The 17,917-nt window shown below is 36.2% G+C and overlaps 3 long non-coding RNA genes across 4 annotated transcripts in view; 1 reads left to right on the top strand and 2 right to left on the bottom strand.

Annotated features, from left to right (window-relative positions):
• The first annotated feature begins 4,018 nt into the window (after nt 1-4,018).
• On the top strand, nt 4,019-7,519 carry LOC143211818 (uncharacterized). Its single transcript, XR_013009548.1, has 2 exons — nt 4,019-5,372; nt 5,602-7,519. It is a non-coding gene; the product is annotated as an uncharacterized LOC143211818 (long non-coding RNA).
• LOC143211817 (uncharacterized) lies at nt 7,509-10,787 on the bottom strand. The gene is made up of 4 exons (XR_013009547.1): nt 10,628-10,787; nt 10,032-10,254; nt 9,656-9,967; nt 7,509-9,573 (listed from the first exon to the last, which is right to left on the bottom strand). It is a non-coding gene; the product is annotated as an uncharacterized LOC143211817 (long non-coding RNA).
• Nucleotides 10,788-13,374: 2,587 nt separating this feature from the next.
• LOC143211891 (uncharacterized) overlaps nt 13,375-17,917 on the bottom strand; it is a 32,800-nt gene continuing 28,257 nt past the window's right edge. Inside the window, exons 1-3 of one of the 2 annotated variants that reach the window (XR_013009562.1) lie at nt 15,077-15,103; nt 14,173-14,211; nt 13,375-13,920 (exon numbers count right to left, since the gene is read on the bottom strand). This is a non-coding gene — a long non-coding RNA (uncharacterized LOC143211891). Of the gene's footprint in view, nt 13,921-14,172; nt 14,212-15,076; nt 15,104-17,917 lie in introns of those variants that run through there. The other variant, XR_013009563.1, reaches the window with a different exon arrangement.

The raw sequence follows: 17,917 nt of genomic DNA, 5'->3' as shown, positions 1-17,917 counted from the left end.
TCTTGCTTCGAATCTACATACCCGTGTGAATCGGCATTTTCATACTTACAGTTAACGAAGACTAAACAACGTTCTGTCCTGACTGATTCCCATACTATAGACTCATTATTATTATCTTTGTCAGGATATACACCTAATTATGATTGCTTGGTTAGAGACATGCAAACTCAGTCTTCCCATTAATGTTAAGGCAATAAAAAAAGGATTTAATTCTAAATCTGTCTTTATCTGTAGCTAATTTGAACTAATATTGTTAATAATTACTCATGTTGTTTTAATTCCCCTGGACGATTTTTTTTGGCCCGTTAAATAATCTATGTACTGAAACACAGTGTATAAACATAGTATGTATTTCACACCTCCCTCTTACCCCACTTAGACTACGCCTATGACAACAAGTTGATCGCGATTTTATTTTAAGATAAAAAGTAGATCTTATGTACACAAAAGTTGGCCACCCCTGAAATACAGCATGGTTTCAACCTTTGGTAAGAATATCTTGTATGATATACGAAGAATTAGGATGACAATAAGCAAATTCACTCTAGATTACGAAATCACGACCGTAATCATGATTCTGAGATTACTATGACACAATACTGTGGCCATCACTACTGTTTATAATACTGTTTATATTATTCAAAATACAAAGTAACGAAAAGAATAAGGAATAGATAATGGGAACAACTCGTCCGAGACATCGTCAATCTTTGACACAGCAGCTTCTATTGCTTGGAATCTGCACCCTAAAAAAATTTATTTTTTTCTACAGTTTATAATTTGCTCACAGTTGCGTAAACAAATATATAAAATGCACGATGTAAGTTCGAGTATTTTCGTTTCTTTCAACCTAAAAGCATTGATTTTTGCACGTGATATCCATAAAAATTGCCGTGAGAGCTGCTGGACCATACTTATCCTGAAAAACCCTTTCGGTTCTTCGTAAAACAGTTCTTCGAAATAAAAGTTCTTCATTACTGGTTTAGTTACCGAAATCGATATTAAACAGTTTTCGAAGTCTGATTCTGAATCATTCAGTTACATTCCATTTCAATTACATTGTGCTCCAAATACATTAAATTTCAATTACTATGTAATTCAACTACCCAAATGGCGCTGAGACGTCTGAAGGATATATTTTAGACGCCTGCCGCAAGACATTCAGATGTCTCGAAAGTCGCTGGAACACCGCTGGAAGGTCGCTGGAATACGTCTAATACAGGTCTTTTAAGTTTTTATGGTTGAAATGAGACGTCTAAAAGGGGCATTTTCGTTCAGCAGTAAAAACGACGTTTCCAAAATGGCTCTTTTAGACGTCTAAACACGTCCTTTTGGGACGTAAGACGTTGAGACCTAAAGAAGACGTAATAACGACGTGTATAAAACGTCGTGTGCTATGTGGATACGATTATTCGCGATTAGCGTAATTACTAGCAATTAAATTGATATTAAATGGTTTGAATTATCTCATACAACTAGAGGATAATCTATCCTATGCTGAATATTAAATTAATTTATATTTTTATGCCAAGTTCTGCAGAAAACTACGCAAAATATATATTAATTTGAGAGTAAAATGTGTTCTAACTCTCGGGAACTTTTCTCCAAGTTGTATATTAAATCTAGAAATAGAGAGAGAGAGAGATTGTATTTAAAACTATTAATTTCTCTTTCTCAAAAATGATGTGAGATCTCATCTTCTCTGGCGCGGGAGGGGGAAATCCGCTCTACCGTCGGTCTAGGTGCTGATCCAGGCTAAGCGTCCGCTCTACCTTCGGTGTAGGTGCTGATCGAGGCTAAGCGTCCGCTCTACCGTCGGTCTAGGAGCTGATCCAGGCTAAAAGTGGGAGGGGGAAATCCGCTCTACTGTCGGTCTAGGAGCTGATCCAGGTTTTTAGAGGGGGCAGCACTAAACCGGTGGCAACGAAAACCCGGGCGTGAGCACTCTTATATCCTCTCTGGTATAGGCTGAATTTGTAACTAGAAAATTACTAGAATCTTACTAGAAATGGGGTTGAAACATGGGTTTGCGCGCTGTCGGTTTTCGTCCTTATTTCAGAAAATTTTGGGCTGAATGAGGTCTTATTCTAAAGAGGAAGGTTAGACGCGCTGCGCCCTGGTTACGAGGTTAACGAGATTATGTTTATAACTAATAGTATGAGGGCCCAAAGTAGAGAAAAAGTCTAGGAAAAAAACCAGCACATATCAATGCATTTTTCTGTCTCCAAAAGACTTTTTGACTTATGAGATGACCAGGGCGCAGTGCGTTGAACCTTCCTCTTTAGAATGAGCACTCACCAAGCCCAAACTTTGCTCAAATAAGGACAAAAACCGACAGCGCGCAGACCCACTTTTTCGGACCCAAAATCTGGTAAGATCCTATTAAATAGCAAATATCTAGCAAATAACTAGAATCTTACTAGAAAAATGGGTCGAAATATGGATCTGCGCCCAGACGTTGATTGACCCTATTAGAACAAATTGTGGGCTGTGTGAGGGCTCATTCGAAAGAGGAAGGTTCAACGCAGCGCGCTTTTCTCATCTCATAAGTCAAAAAAGTCTATTAGAGACAGAAAATGCATTGAAATCTGCGGGATTTTTTCCTAGATTTTTTCTCTACTTTGGGCCATCATATTATTAGATATAAACATAATCTCGTTAACCTCGTGAGAAAAGCGCGCTGCGTCTAACCTTCCTCTTTCGAATGAGCCCTCACACAGCCCACAATTTGTTCTAATAAGGTCAATCAACGTCTGGACGCAAACCCATATTTTCGACCCAAAATCTAGTAAGATTCTAGGTATTTTCTAGTTACAAATCTAGCCTATACTACCCCCTTAAGGGGGTAGTATACCCTCGATTTGTAACTAGAAAATAACTAGAATCTTACTAGATTTTGGGTCGAAAATATGGGTTTGCTGGTTTTCAGTTAGTGTCCTTATTTGAGCAAATTTTGGGCTGGGTGAGGGCTCATTCGAAAGAGGAAGGTTCACCGCAGGGGGCTCTGGTCATGAGGTTAACGAGAATATGTTTATATCTAATAATATTAGTGTCCAAAGTAGAGTAAACATCTAGGAAAAAAAACCAGCAGATTTCAATGCATTTTTCTGTCTCCAAAAGTCGTTTTGGCTGATGGGATGACCAGAGCCCCCTGCGGTGAACCTTCCTCTTTCGAATGAGCCCTCACCCAGTCCAAAATTTGCTCGAATGAGGACACTAACTGAAAACCAGGAAACCCATGTTTCGACCCCTTTTTCTAGTAAGATTCTAGTTATTTGCTAGATATTTGCTATTTACTAGGATCTTACTAGATTTTGTGTCGAAAACATGGGTTTCCTGGTTTTCAGTTAGTGTCCTTATTTGAGCAAATTTTGGGCTGGGTGAGGGCTCATTCGAAAGAGGAAGGTTCACCGCAGGGGGCTCTGGTCATCCCATCAGTCAAAAAGTCTTTTGGAGACAGAAAAATGCATTGAAATCTGCTGGTTTTTTTTCCTAGATTTTTACTCTACTTTGGACACTAATATTATTAGATATAAACATATTCTCGTTAACCTCATGACCAGAGCCCCCTGCGGTGAACCTTCCTCTTTCGAATGAGCCCTCACCCAGCCCAAAATTTGCTCAAATAAGGACACTAACTGAAAACCAGCAAACCCATGTTTCGAGCCATTTTTCTAGTAATATTCTAGGTATTTTCTAGTTACAAATCGAGGGTATACTACCCCCTTAAACGTGGCACTGCGAGAACTTCAATGTCGTATTACGCTTGAATTTATTTCGAGTCGATTCCTTCATGCAAGCCGTTCATTTCGTACGAATCAGACGCTCAGTGCGAGCCGAGGTAAGCTCGACTGTATTGATCGAGCCCAGTGATGCCAGAGCTGTGTGGAGCTGTGGTACTGTGGTACTAAACCATACCCCCACCATAGCCTACTATTGCCCCTACGTTGCTTTCCAACGCGCCCGCGCGCTACACTCGCCAGCGTATCACTCTACTGTATTCGTAGAGGTACGCTGGTGAGTGTAGCGCGCGGGCGCGTTGGAAAACAACGTAGGAGCAATAGTAGGCTATGGTGGGGGTATGGTTTAGTACCACAGTACCACAGCTCTGGCATCACTGATCGAGCCGAGTCGAGTACTCGCCAATGTCGCCAGAAAGTGACCGAACCGTCACTCGAGGGGAATACAAAGTCCCCCGTCTCTAATGATCAGAGTAATATGTGACACGATGCGCGTGCGCGATGGAGATGCAACAACGACTGACATTTCGCAGGTTTTAGGTTATTGCCGCGTATCGTATCGTACCTATTATGTACATGTACCTACTTAATAATGAAATGAATCATGTGGGTCGTTCTTTATTATAAATAAAATTAATTGTAACATGTGGGAGTTTCAGTCGTGAAGCGAAGTATGAATTAATGCTTACGATACGTACAATTGAAAAAATCTTGAAATCTGTATGTATGTAGTACTGAGTTACATTCCAGTAAAATCAATAAATCATAATATATTTTAACACTGTTAGACTTCATACGCTCCTCAAAAATAGTTGCATAAAAGAGACTGGGATATAAATTCACTCATTTTTCTTCTACACGATAAATTGACAAATTATGTTTTATTTGTAACGTTACATTTTAAAGAAATACAACTCACAACATAGACATAAATGGATCAATAATTAAATAGTATGTGAAATAAGTAAATGGGTGAATTTTACGCGACAATAACCTAAAACCTGCGAAATGTCATGTCATTGTTGCATCCCCATCGCGCACGCGCAACGTGTCTTCCATTCGCCCCACTAAATCCCCGTCGCGCACGCGCAACGTGTCACATATTACTCTGGTCATCAGAGAGGGGGTACATCATTTCACCGTGACTCCCCTCATCTGGCGACACTGGTACTCGCATCGATGCAAGTGAGAGGCCTTTGGAGGCCTTCGATGGCGCACAAGACGATGGCGCACAGCTCTTTGGCGCACGCTCAATTGGACACAGCTCTTTGGCGCACAGCGGGATTGCACACCACAGAATACGAATTGCGCACATGTAGAATTGGACACAAAATGGATTGCGCACAGAACGAGAATTCAGCTGTTGTTTACCATCGTGAGTTGTGCTGGGTGATTAGTTTATGGTTATATTTCCTAGTTATATTTTCTATATACAGAATTTTTCAGTGATGTTAGTTTTACAGGTTATAGTGTAAGATGTTATAAATTATAATATTATAAATTATAAAAGATATATACGGATAACTCCCTAAAAAAAGTATGAGCGAAACAAATATTAAATTTTCAAATTTTGATATATTTTAAGTGTTGCAGAAATGATTTTTGACGCTACCTGTCATTATTGAAAAACTTGTAAGTACACAAGGTGTATTATCTAATTTATTTTAGAAATCCTTAAGTGATTTAATGTTATTTACAACATTAAAAGTAAATAATGCTTTCTTGTTTCACGTATTACTTACCATTTCACTAATTTTTAGTTTTGGAACGAGTCCTGTGTATTTGTAATATATTTTAAAATAATTATATTGTTATTTCCAACTATATTTATATACATAATATAATAGGAAAATTGTTTTAGGTCATCGTGTGGTCACTAAGATATGCTGCGACTTTTCTTCCGCCAAAAATGCTGGTCCGGTCTAGTCCAGGACATATTAGGACATATGTATCGGCAACATATGAGAGAAAATTTAACGGGCGATTCCTCAAGACAATATGAGATGAAAATCAAGAAAAAAAATGGTGATATTTGTTTTCGATGGATGAAAATCATCAATTGAATGCCAAAATCTGATTAAAATATTTTAGATAAGTAAATTCTGTCTATGAAAAGTTAGTTCAAAAGTAATGGACATGATACTTTGTGATTTCTTTAATTATATTTTACAGACGATGCAATCTGTGCCAATTACAATTCTCTGATATTGGGATGCTGGAAAAAATTAAAATTTGGAAAAATGGTGCAAACTTGTTACATAAAGAATTGTAAGGAATCACAAAACTGTGATGACGATCCTTGTACGTTAAGAAATATCTCGTAAGTACAGGCAAAGTAAACACAATCTACCTTCCGTATTACTCAGCTTTAAATCTGCTGCTCCGCACCTATTCAGGCTACATTCAATATTTGCCTATAATATTGTAATAAAGCGTTTATAAATAAACTTCATATATGTATATATATATTATATAACATTTTTTTCGTATTTTCACCTGTAGATCATGCTCCTACAATTTTGCCGGAATAGTAGCCTATATATACAGGGTGTTCGACTATAGGTGGGAGAAAATTTAAGGGGTGGTTCTCGACGATAATATAAGACAAAAATGAAGTATAAAAAAAATGCGGTTTCGGTTTTGTTATTTAGTTAGTAACAATTAAAAATCCACCTAACATGCTGCAACGCGACCAACAGAGGTGTACATTGCGAACGTCATAGTCGTCATAGTGTGACAGTCATGTATCACAAGTGACAGATGCATGCATACCTTGGTTCTCATTTGGGGTCCCAGCAGGATGAAAATGTTTAATAAATCGTTGGACGACATTGAACCTACCTACTCGTTAAAACCCACAAGGGCATTTCTAATATCCGCCCTATGGAATTATCGAGTAGAAGGGGTCAATGCCCTTTCACTTTTAAATTGTTCTCACACATATCCACAAATCCTTATCCTGCACTATAATTGTTCGTAACACCATACATAATACACTGGTACAAACCACTATAAAATGGTATCCATTAGGTCCATAAATGTTGAATAAATTCCTCACAAATGCAAGTATCCACAAAAATGCACATGCGTACCGGAATCGTTCACAACTATGTAATTCACGTTTGATGCACGTCAATTTGACTTTCGCACAAGAAAAATAAAATATCAGTGAAATTAATGTGAAGTACATCCACTTAATTAACATCCTAATTCAACGTTTTAAGAAAATGCATTTGTGCAAGAAGAATCGTAAGTACGTACACGCTTGCTTGATAAAACAAATGAAGATCTAAATACAGCAAACTCCTTCTCAAAAAAACATCGGGCGTTGCTATACCAATACATACATTGTCTATTTATCCTGTTTTCACGAATTTGGCGATTCTTTATCATTCTGTCCGTAATCGATAAATATCTCATGTGTGTGAGATTGATCACATCAGCTGTCTCGAATCAGCCCAACCAGCACAGATACAGCTCAAAGATAGCAGAAAGATGTCTGCCGCTAGACATTCAAATGTCTGAAAGATGTCTGCGAATGTCTCCGGAAAGTCTCTACAAGGGCTCCGGAAGGTCGTTTGTTACAAAGTTGCCTGTCTTAAAGTGGTCTTGAGAATGACTGTTAGTCGTGTTTCAGGCATTGTAGAGACATGTTCCACGACTCTGTCGGGCATCTTTTAGGCGACTTTCAGAAGTCTCTTGAGCTTGTTAGAGAGACGTATTTATGCGAAAAGGGAGTGGGAGGGAAAAATCAATTTACGATAATAGTTTAAAGTAAACGAACAAATAGTTTATTATAATAATATATGTACTATTTATAAAATAAAAATATATATAAAATAATATATATAAAACATTAAAATTAATATATTAAATTCTAATATATATTAGAAATAAAGTATTAAAATTAAAATACAATATCACGCACTTAAAACATTAAAATTAATATACTTAAATTAAAATATAAAAATTGAAATGAAATATACAGTTGAAACATCAGAATCAGTATACAGGGTGGTCCACGCAACTTGCACACCAATAAATAACTTCCAAAGTATGCGTAAAATAAAATACTACATTCAGAATAAAATATCACGCACTTAAAACACTAGAATTAATATATTAGAAATAAAGTATTAAAATTAAAATACAATATCACGCACTTAAAACATTAAAATTAATACACTTAAATTAAAATATAAAAATTGAATAAAATATACAGTTGAAACATCAGAATCAGTATACAGGGTGGTCCACGCAACTTGCACACCTATAATAACTTCCAAAGTATGCGTTGCACGAAAAAGTTTTGTATACAGAAGTTGCATGGTCTGAAGGGGTACATTATGTAGTGTATTATTTTTTTACAGGTGGACGCGTAAAGGACATGTGAAGGTCAACTTAATTTTTTTAAATGGAATGAGGTATTTTTTAATACATCAATGATGCAGCTGGACCTATGTATGTCGAAAAGTTAATAGTTCAGGAGATATTTCAATTTAAATAACTCTAAAATACCATTACTGTCGTACTAAGACGTTACATAAGTAAGTAAACATTAACGTCTTAGTACGACAGTAATGGTATTTTAGAGTTATTTAAATTGAAATATCCCCTGAACTACTAATTTTTCGACATACATAGGTTAGTATTTTTTTATAATGAATGTCCAGCTGCATAATTGATGTATTAAAAAATACCTCATTCCATTTAAAAAAATTAAGTTGACCTTCACATGTCCTTTACGCGTCCATCTACAAAAAAGCTACTAACATTTGATTAATGCTTATTCAGGGGGCCTGTTTCTGGCGCCTCACCCTGTATACTAAAATTAAAAAATATAAAAATTAAAATAAAATATAAAAGTGAAAATAAAATATTACCGATAATGTCTGTGGTTGTAAGGAAAAACGCCGCATGTCACAATTTCAAAAATTCGAGTTTATGCATTCATTGAGCTTTAGACTTTAGAGTATAGGATTTACAGTAGCGGACAAAAGTTTAAGACCGCTCTAAAGAAGACGATAACTTTTTTAATATTGTACTATACGATTTGAACTTTTTTTGGGAAGCTAGAGCAATTAGTTTACTAAAGGATGTGAAAAGAAATTTTTTCAAAAATTGCAATTGATCGGAATTGTTGAAAAAATACTAAAAGTTGATTTTTTAATTATTTTATGTGGGCCTATATTGAAAATTTAAAAAACACGTTTTGTGTAGATCTGTGTCAATCAAACATATCCTGAAAATTTCGTAAAAATCGGTCGACGTTGCAATGAGCTACAAACGTTTAAAGATGGTAGAAATTGCAGATTTTCACGATTTATTGCCGAAAATCTGCAATTTTTACCATCTTTAAACGTTTGTAGCTCATTGCAACGTCGACCGATTTTGACGAAATTTTCAGTATATGTTTAAATAAACAATCAACTTTTAGTATTTTTTCAACAATTCCGATCAATTGCAATTTTTGAAAAAATTTCTTTTCGCGTCCTTTAGTAAACTAATTGCTCTAGTTTCCCAAAAAAGTTCAAATCGTATAGTAAAATATTAAAAAAGTTATCGTCTTCTTTAGAGCGGTCTTACACTTTTGTCCGCTACTGTACATATTTACCAGAAAAAAAGTCATGGAAACACGTTTGGAAGGCTCAGACAACAATGCAATTTAACCAACCTCCTATGTCAAAGTATTAGCGATCGAAAGTGAAAGTATATGTGACATGCGGCGTTCTTCCTGATAACCACAGATATATTGAAATTAAAATCACTTGGTCACACTCGCTTTGTTCATGTTTCTTGCGGCTGCCGTCCACTTTGGCTTTCTCCGCTGCACCTTGAATAAGAATATCTTTGTTTATTAATTTGCACATGAATAATCATTATAATAATAATATTAAAATAAGGGTGATAATTACATATAACAAGGCTGGCCGTTCGATAATTTGCAAACGGTTTTTTGCCCTTCCGGCCCAATCAGCTATAGCAGACCGCCATGCCAGCACGTCAGTCATAATGATACCTAGACTTTCCTGGCAAAGTTGTAGCTGTTGTGCCCCCCGTATTGTGCACTTCTGCTGCCTAAAATAAAAAATTGTTATGTAGCATATCACATTCTGTTAATTTAATGAAAATGAAAGATAAACGTCAGCTATTTTAAGTGTATTTATTAAACAAGTCATTGGTCTCTTCGGCCTCCTTTGCTTTTCTTCTAGCCTTCGTGTAGCCGTCTAGAAGCATTATATAATTATTATTTTAATTATACATGTATGGTGTGTAACTACTTTAACTTACCAAAGGTACTGTTTTTGAAGATCTTTACAGAAAAGTGCTCCCACGAAGGTTGAGGCAGTTCACATTGTTGGATTGCGTTGCTCAATTTTGATTTGTGTACCGGTGGCCAATAACATTTGTCGCCTTCCAGCCAACTATTTGGCACCGCTTCTACCGTTCCGTCCGCCAAAAATTAGACAACGGTCCATGTATTTGTAGGCATCTCCATTTGTGTGTATATATTCTAAGAATTGAAAAGTATGGTAAAATTTAGAGACTAATTTAAACATATATGTAATTACGACGTAAATATATTTAATTAAAGAATATATTTAGAAAAATAGCAAATAGAATGAAGGAATGGAAATATGACCAATTTTTGTTCATTTTTTGACTTCACACTTATTTACACATTAGGGCGGTAGACTCGTTTCCAGGATTGCAATCAATTGCAATCCCGCACCCTTGCAATCCTCGAAAAAGCAGTCTACCCCCTTACAATACCGAAAGTACTTTCTTTGACTTTCTTGCCAACCCCATAGTAAACTTCGAATATAGCGGAAGGGCATCAGCAAAAAACACTAACGGTAACAAATAACAGCAATGGAAGTACTTACTTTTGTAAATATACACTCGTCGGATAAATTATCACTATTACAATACACTAATACAATTAGACACTTCTCTAAACCTGGTGTCGACCGGTGTCGACCATGTGCGCCGGACCAAAAATAGTAACTTCAACAGCGCCACTCGGGGTGAACTACGAAGACAGAGAAGCAGATATGTTTCTCGCAGGAAAGACACTGACAGAGAATATATGAAACAGCTTGATTTTTTCGATCACGCGGGTAAGCCGCATTTCGCGAAGAAGCAATATTTTTTTATGCTCTTTGTGTTGAAATATTCTCTGCATTATTGCGGGGTCCCGTACAGAGCCCTTTTTTGCAATTTGGCTCTTGGAACTTTGTAAACAACAAAAGTGTACGTTTTTATGGAAGAACTTTTTTTCTGTACACTTTTTCCAAATGCTCTTTGCGTTGAAATACTCTCTGTATTATTGCGGATTAGCATGTAGAGCTCTTTTTTCGAAAAAGTGTACAGAAAAAAGTTCTTCCTTAGAAGCTGTATCCCCCTACTCCACCCCACTCTTTACCGGCGGCGTAGGAAAAACAACGTCTCCGGAAAATGTCTCTCAGTCGCCAAAAAGATATCCTGTATGGAGACGTTTATTTTACGACTGAAATGAGACAGCTGAAAGACGTCACCCTCTGCTGTGAAAACGACGTCTCCATAAACATGTCTTTTTGACGTCTTAAAGACGTCTCTTTGGGACATAAGACGTTCAGACGGGAAAACGACATGAAACAGACGTCTATGAGACGATGTGTGCTGGTTGGGAGGGTGTATACGGATGCTAAATAGTTTGTACGGACGATTCTTCGTCAAATTGACGTGCATCAAACGTGAATTATTTACATATTTAAATAGCTGTGAACGATTCCGGTACGCATGTGCATTTGGTAATTATTTACAAAAGCACCACCCTCTCCGATTTTGATAAAATTTATATATGATATAGATGTGGACATTTTGAACAACTTTTTCCTTTTCCAATATAGGGGGGTCGCTTTTAGTTTTCGAGATATTTGCAAAAAACTATCGCGAATACTGTATTCAATTTTTCGTATTCCTGAACGCTCCGCTACAACGTAGAGTGTTTCGGTGCGGCGTTGTTTACATTTTGACGCTGTAGAGATAAGAGAGAAAACGGGGGGGGCGGAAAGGGCCAGCCTGACACCACACACACTCACCGTTTCTAAATTATACTCTAGATTCTTACGTATTTTCACGTGCTGATTACAAATATGATAGTGAAAATTGGTGCAAATGTTAATTTCTTAACGGAAACCTTCTTTTTAAAAACACTGGGTGCGTGTTAAGCACTGGGTGGGTGTGTGTGGTGTCAGAGAGAAAACAGGGGGGGGGGGGAGTGGAAAGGGCCAGCCTGACACCACACACACCCACCCAGTGTTTCTCAATTATACTCTAGATTCTTACGTATTTTCACGTGCTGATTACAAATATGATAGTGAAAATTGGTGCAAATGTTAATTTCGTAACGGAAACCTTCTTTTTAAAAACACTGGGTGCGTGTTAAGCACTGGGTGGGTGTGTGTGGTGTCAGGCTGGCCCTTTCCACTCCCCCCCCCTGTTTTCTCTCTGACACCACACACACACACCCAGTGCTTAACACGCACCCAGTGTTTTTAAAAAGAAGGTTTCCGTTAAGAAATTAACATTTGCACCAATTTTCACTATCATATTTGTAATCAGCACGTGAAAATACGTAAGAATCTAGAGTATAATTTAGAAACAGTGGGTGCGTGTTAAGCACTGGGTGAGTGTGTGTGGTGTCAGGCTGGCCCTTTCCGCCCCCCCGTTTTCTCTCTTATCTCTACAGCGTCAAAATGTAAACAACGCCGCACCGAAACACTCTACGTTGTAGCGGAGCGTTCAGGAATACGAAAAATTGAATACAGTATTCGCGATAGTTTTTTGCAAATATCTCGAAAACTAAAAGCGACCCCCCTATATTGGAAAAGGAAAGAGTTGTTTAGAATGTGTTGCTGCATAACATATATAAATTTCATCAAAATCGGAGAGGGTGGTGCTTTTGTAAATAATTACCGTGCATTTTTATGGATACTTGCATTTGTGAGGAATTTATTCAACATTTATGGACCTAATTAATGGATACAATTTTATAGTGGTTTGTACCAGTGTATTATGTATGGTGTTACGAACAATTATAGTGCAGGATAAGGATTTGTGTGAGAACAATTTAAAAGTGAAAGGGCATTGACTCCTTCTACTCGATAATTCCATAGGGTGGATATTAGAAATGCCCTTGTGGATTTTAACGAGTAGGTAGGTTCAATGTCGTCCAACGATTTATTAAACATTTTCATCGCGCTGGGACCCCAAATGAGAACCAAGGTATGCATGCATCTATCACTTGTGATCAGTGCAATGAACTTGTGATACATGACTGTCATACTATGACATGACGACTATGACGTTCGCAATGTACACCTCTGTTGGTCGCGTTGCAGCATGTTACGTGGATTTTTAATTGTTAATAACTAAATAACAAAGCCGAAACCGCATTTTTTTATACTTCATTTTTGTCTTATATTATCGTCGAGAACCACCCCTTAAATTTTCTCCCACCTGTAGTCGAACACCCTGTATATATAGGCTACTTTTCCGGCAAGATTGTAGGAGCATGATCCAGAAGTGAAAATACGAAAAAAATGTTATATAATATATATATATATATATATATATGAAGTTTATTTATAAACGCTTTATTACAATATTATAGGCAAATATTAAATGTAGCCTGAATAGGTGCGGAGCAGCAGATTAAAAGCTGAATAATACGGAAGATAGATTGTGTTTACTTTGCCTGTACTTAAGAGATATTTCTTAACGTACGAGGATCGTCAACACGGATTTGTGATTCCTTACAATTCTTTATGCAACAAGTTTGCACCATTTTTCCGAATTTTAATTTTTTCCAGTATCCCAATATCAGAGAATTGTATAATTGGCACAGATTGCATCATCTGTAAAATATAATTAAAGAAATCACAAAATATCGTGTCCATTACTTTTGAACTAACTTTTTATAAACAGAATTTACTTATCTAAAATATTTGAATCAGATTTTAGCATCCAATTGATGATTTTCATCCATCGAAAACGAACATCACGATTTTTTTTCTTGATTTTCGTCTCATACTATCTTGAAGAATATATATGTACTAATATGTCCTGGACTAGACCGGACCAGCATTTTTGGCGGAAGAAAAGTCACAGCATATCTTAGTGACGACACGATGACCTAAAACAATTTTCCAAGAGAATTACTGTACGTAATTATGATATTATGTATATAAATATAGTTGGATATAACAATATAATTATTTTAAAATATATTACAGATACACAGGACTCGTTCCAAAACCAAAAATTAGTAAAATGGTAAGTAATACGTGAAACAAGAAAGCATTATTTACTTTTAATGTTGTATAAATAACATTAAATCACTTAAGGATTTCTAAAATAAATTAGATAATACACCTTGTGTACTTACAATTTTTTCAATAATGACAGGTAGCGTCAAAAATCATTTCTGCAACACATAAAATATATCCAAATTTGAAAATTTAATATTTGTTTCGCTCATACTTTTTTTTAGGGAGTTATCCGTATATATCTTTTATAATTTATAATATTATAATTTATAACATCTTACACAATAACCTGTAAAACTAACATCACTGAAAAATTCTGATACTATAGACATCCCCGACAGCACAGTCTGCCCGAGCCCACCGCCGGACCCAGCTAGCCGAGCCCCAGCCCGACACGTTACGGGCTAACGCAATGCTTGGCTCAGCGTTGAGACCAAATCAGGACGATTTAGCCTGGCCCCTGTGCACAAAAGGGCGCGATTTTCACCTGCCGGGGGCTCGAGCCCAGAGCCTGACGGCCGGGCTGGGATTCAGCCTGTTTTTGAGAGGGCAGCATGGTATCACACTAATGTGGCCAATCAGTGCTTCGATTGGGCCCAACTTTTCTCGCGCATGCGCGACACAGGGCGGGTCGCATCAATGTGGCAGTACTTTGCAAATGCGTAGCAGTCTCCCTTGTTACCGACAAAAGTATAATAAGTTAATAAATAAGACCTTTGAGGGCGATTGCTGCCTAGATTGACCTTTATCTGGCGTTTTTGACTACTGAAAAAACCCGTGTTTGTATTATCACGCAATGAGAACGCGAATCCCGCACCCTTGCAATCTTGCAAATCAGCTGAATCCTAGCCCGTCCGGCAGGCCCTGGGCTCGAGCCCTCGGCAGGCGGAAAACGCGCCCTTTTGTGCACAGGGGCCAGGCTGAAACCGAGCCGGTGTGCCGTCGGGGATATTATGCATGTAGGTATGCTCGTACCAACGGGGACAGACTGAATAATAATGAGGAACACGTGCGTATGCTAACCTCTAGTTTATTTGCTCTGCGTCTTACCAGAGAGTATATGAGAGTGCTCACGCCCGGGTTTTGGCCGTGCCCATATAGTGCTGCCCCCTACTCTAGTACTTAGCCTGGATCAGCTCCTACATCATCTTTAGCATGGACAAGATCCTACATCATCTTTAGCATGGACAAGATCCTACATCATCTTTAGCATGGACAAGATCCTACATCATCTTTAGCATGGACAAGATCCTACATCATCTTTAGCCTGGATCAGATCCTACATCATCTTTAGCCTAGAACAGATCCTACATCATCTTTAGCCTGGATCAGATCCTACATCATCTTTAGACTGGATCAGATCGTACATCATCATTGGCCAGGATTAGGACATACAGTTTATATTGTTTTATATCAAATATGTAACTAATATACAAATCTCTAATAATATAAATTATATTCATAGAAGTATTTTAATTTTTCCCGAGCCTTTGTTGCAAACTCTAGTTTTAAAAAATAGAAAAGCCGGAAGATTTCGAAGAAACACAGATTTTATATCGATGTTTAAAAGCCACCATCTTGGAAATTAATTTAATGATGAAATACTTACTGTCATCAATATTGTCTCCAATTTTTTTCATATTTTTAGGCACAGTTATTATTAATTAAACCAAATTGAAAACCAATTCTTTCTACGAAAATTTAGAAGAATAACTTTAGGGTTACCCTGAAATTTTCAGAATATGTTTAATTGACACAAATCTATAAAACGTATTTTTTAAACTTTAATTATACAGGGTGATTCACGCAATTGTTACAAGTCATAACTCCGTTATTATTGCATTTACAAAAAAATGCCAAAGGAGAAAGATAAATGGTTCGAAGAGAACTACATCTGTAGGTCTTTAAATTTTTTTAGATGCAGCAGTGCATGTGCAATTAACAATTGCATCATTTCTTTAAATAGGAATGCATATTGTTTTTTACACAGATCGATTCTTCTGTTCATTCTACGTAAAAAATGATTAGGGTACACATGGCAAAAAATTATTAGATATCGAGATATTTTCAAAAAATGTCTTTATTGAAGAAGATGCTCAAACGCTTCTCCATTACATTCTAAACATTTCTTATAACGTATTTTTATTGTTTGCATAACTGCGTTTAAATTATCTGCAGTTATTGCTGAACATTCCACTATGATTCTTTCTCTCAGATTCTCTACAGAATCTATGGGGTTTGAATAAATTCTATCTTTCAAATAACCCCACAGAAAAAGTCAAGGGGACTTAAATCAGGTGCACGGGCTGGCCAACGTATTGATGTATAAACGCAGTTATGCAAACAATAAAAAAACGTTATAAGAAATGTTTAGAATGTAATGGAGAAGCGTTTGAGCATCTTCTTCAATAAAGACATTTTTTGAAAATATCTCGAGATCTAATAATTTTTTGCCGTGTGTACCCTAATCATTTTTTACGTAGGATGAACAGAAGAATCGATCTGTGTAAAAAACAATATGCATTTCTATTTAAAGAAATGATGCAATTGTTAATTGCACATGCACTGCTGCATCTAAAAAAAATCGAAAGGCCTACAGATGTAGTTCTCTTCGAACCATTTATCTTTCTCCTTTGGCATTTTTTTGTAAATGCAATAAAAACGGAGTTATGACTTGTAACAATTGCGTGAATCACCCTGTAGATAGACCCACATTAAAAAGTTGTAAAACGCAACTTTTAGTATTTTTTCTACAATTCTGATCAATTGCAATTTTTTAAAAAACTTCTTTTCACATCCTGCAGTAAACTAATTGCTCTAGTTTCCAAAAAAAGTTCAAATCGTATAGTATATTAAAATAGTGGTAAATCTACGCTACAGACAGGGATTGGAACGGTTATGAAAATAACTGTTTAAACTGTTATTTTTCGGTTCTGATTGAAATAGTTATTAAGAACCGAAATGATGTTATGTTATAACACTTATAACTGTTACGAGAATATCGGTACTGGCTGGCAGTTCTGGCTTATATCGGTTACGGTTACGATTTTGGAGAACCGATATTATGTATTTCGGTTCAGGATTTCGGTTCCGGATTTCGGTTCTCTGTCATTCTGTATTCTATATTGTGTTCGACCTAATATTTATTATTTAAACAATTTATAAATAAATAAATATTTATAATTTGTTTCTATATTTATTGTTTGAAATACCATTTCAATAATTTAAAACAATTGTTTAAATAAATAAATTTTTATAATTTGTTTCTATAGTAATTATTTGAATTGTTATTTCAATAATAATTTATTGTTAAAATAATTGTTTAAATAAATAAATTTTTATAATTTGTTTCTATATTAATTATTTGAATTGTTATTTCTCAATAATAATTTATTGTTAAAATAATTTAAATAAATAAATTTTTATAATTTGTTTCCATATTCATTATTTGAATTGTTATTTCAATAATTTATTGTTAAAATAAATAGATTTTTATAATCTATACAAATTTGTTATTTGTTTTTATTTATTTAAACAATTATTTTCACAATAAATTATTAGAATAATATAATTCACAAATAGAAAAATATATAAATTTATTTATTTAAACCAGTGAGATGAGCAACCCCCGCGGACTGCAGTGGGCCAAAAGTGAAAACATAAGAATACGCGCGGGCCGCAACCGGCAACGGACGCAATTGTTGAAAGTAACAATTGAAAATCGACGACGAAGGCCGCCTCGCCGCGCCACTGGTGGCTCATGTCGGGCGAAGTTATTTTGTTTTCTGGTTCGAAAAAAACGTCGACGTTACAAACTTGAAAGGTTGGTTTCTCAAGATAAAAGTCTGCTCTATCGCGTGGTAT

This window comes from Lasioglossum baleicum, chromosome 9, assembly GCF_051020765.1.
Source record: "Lasioglossum baleicum chromosome 9, iyLasBale1, whole genome shotgun sequence".
Lineage (NCBI taxonomy): Eukaryota > Metazoa > Arthropoda > Insecta > Hymenoptera > Halictidae > Lasioglossum > Lasioglossum baleicum.
This window is presented reverse-complemented; position numbering and strand designations above follow the sequence as displayed.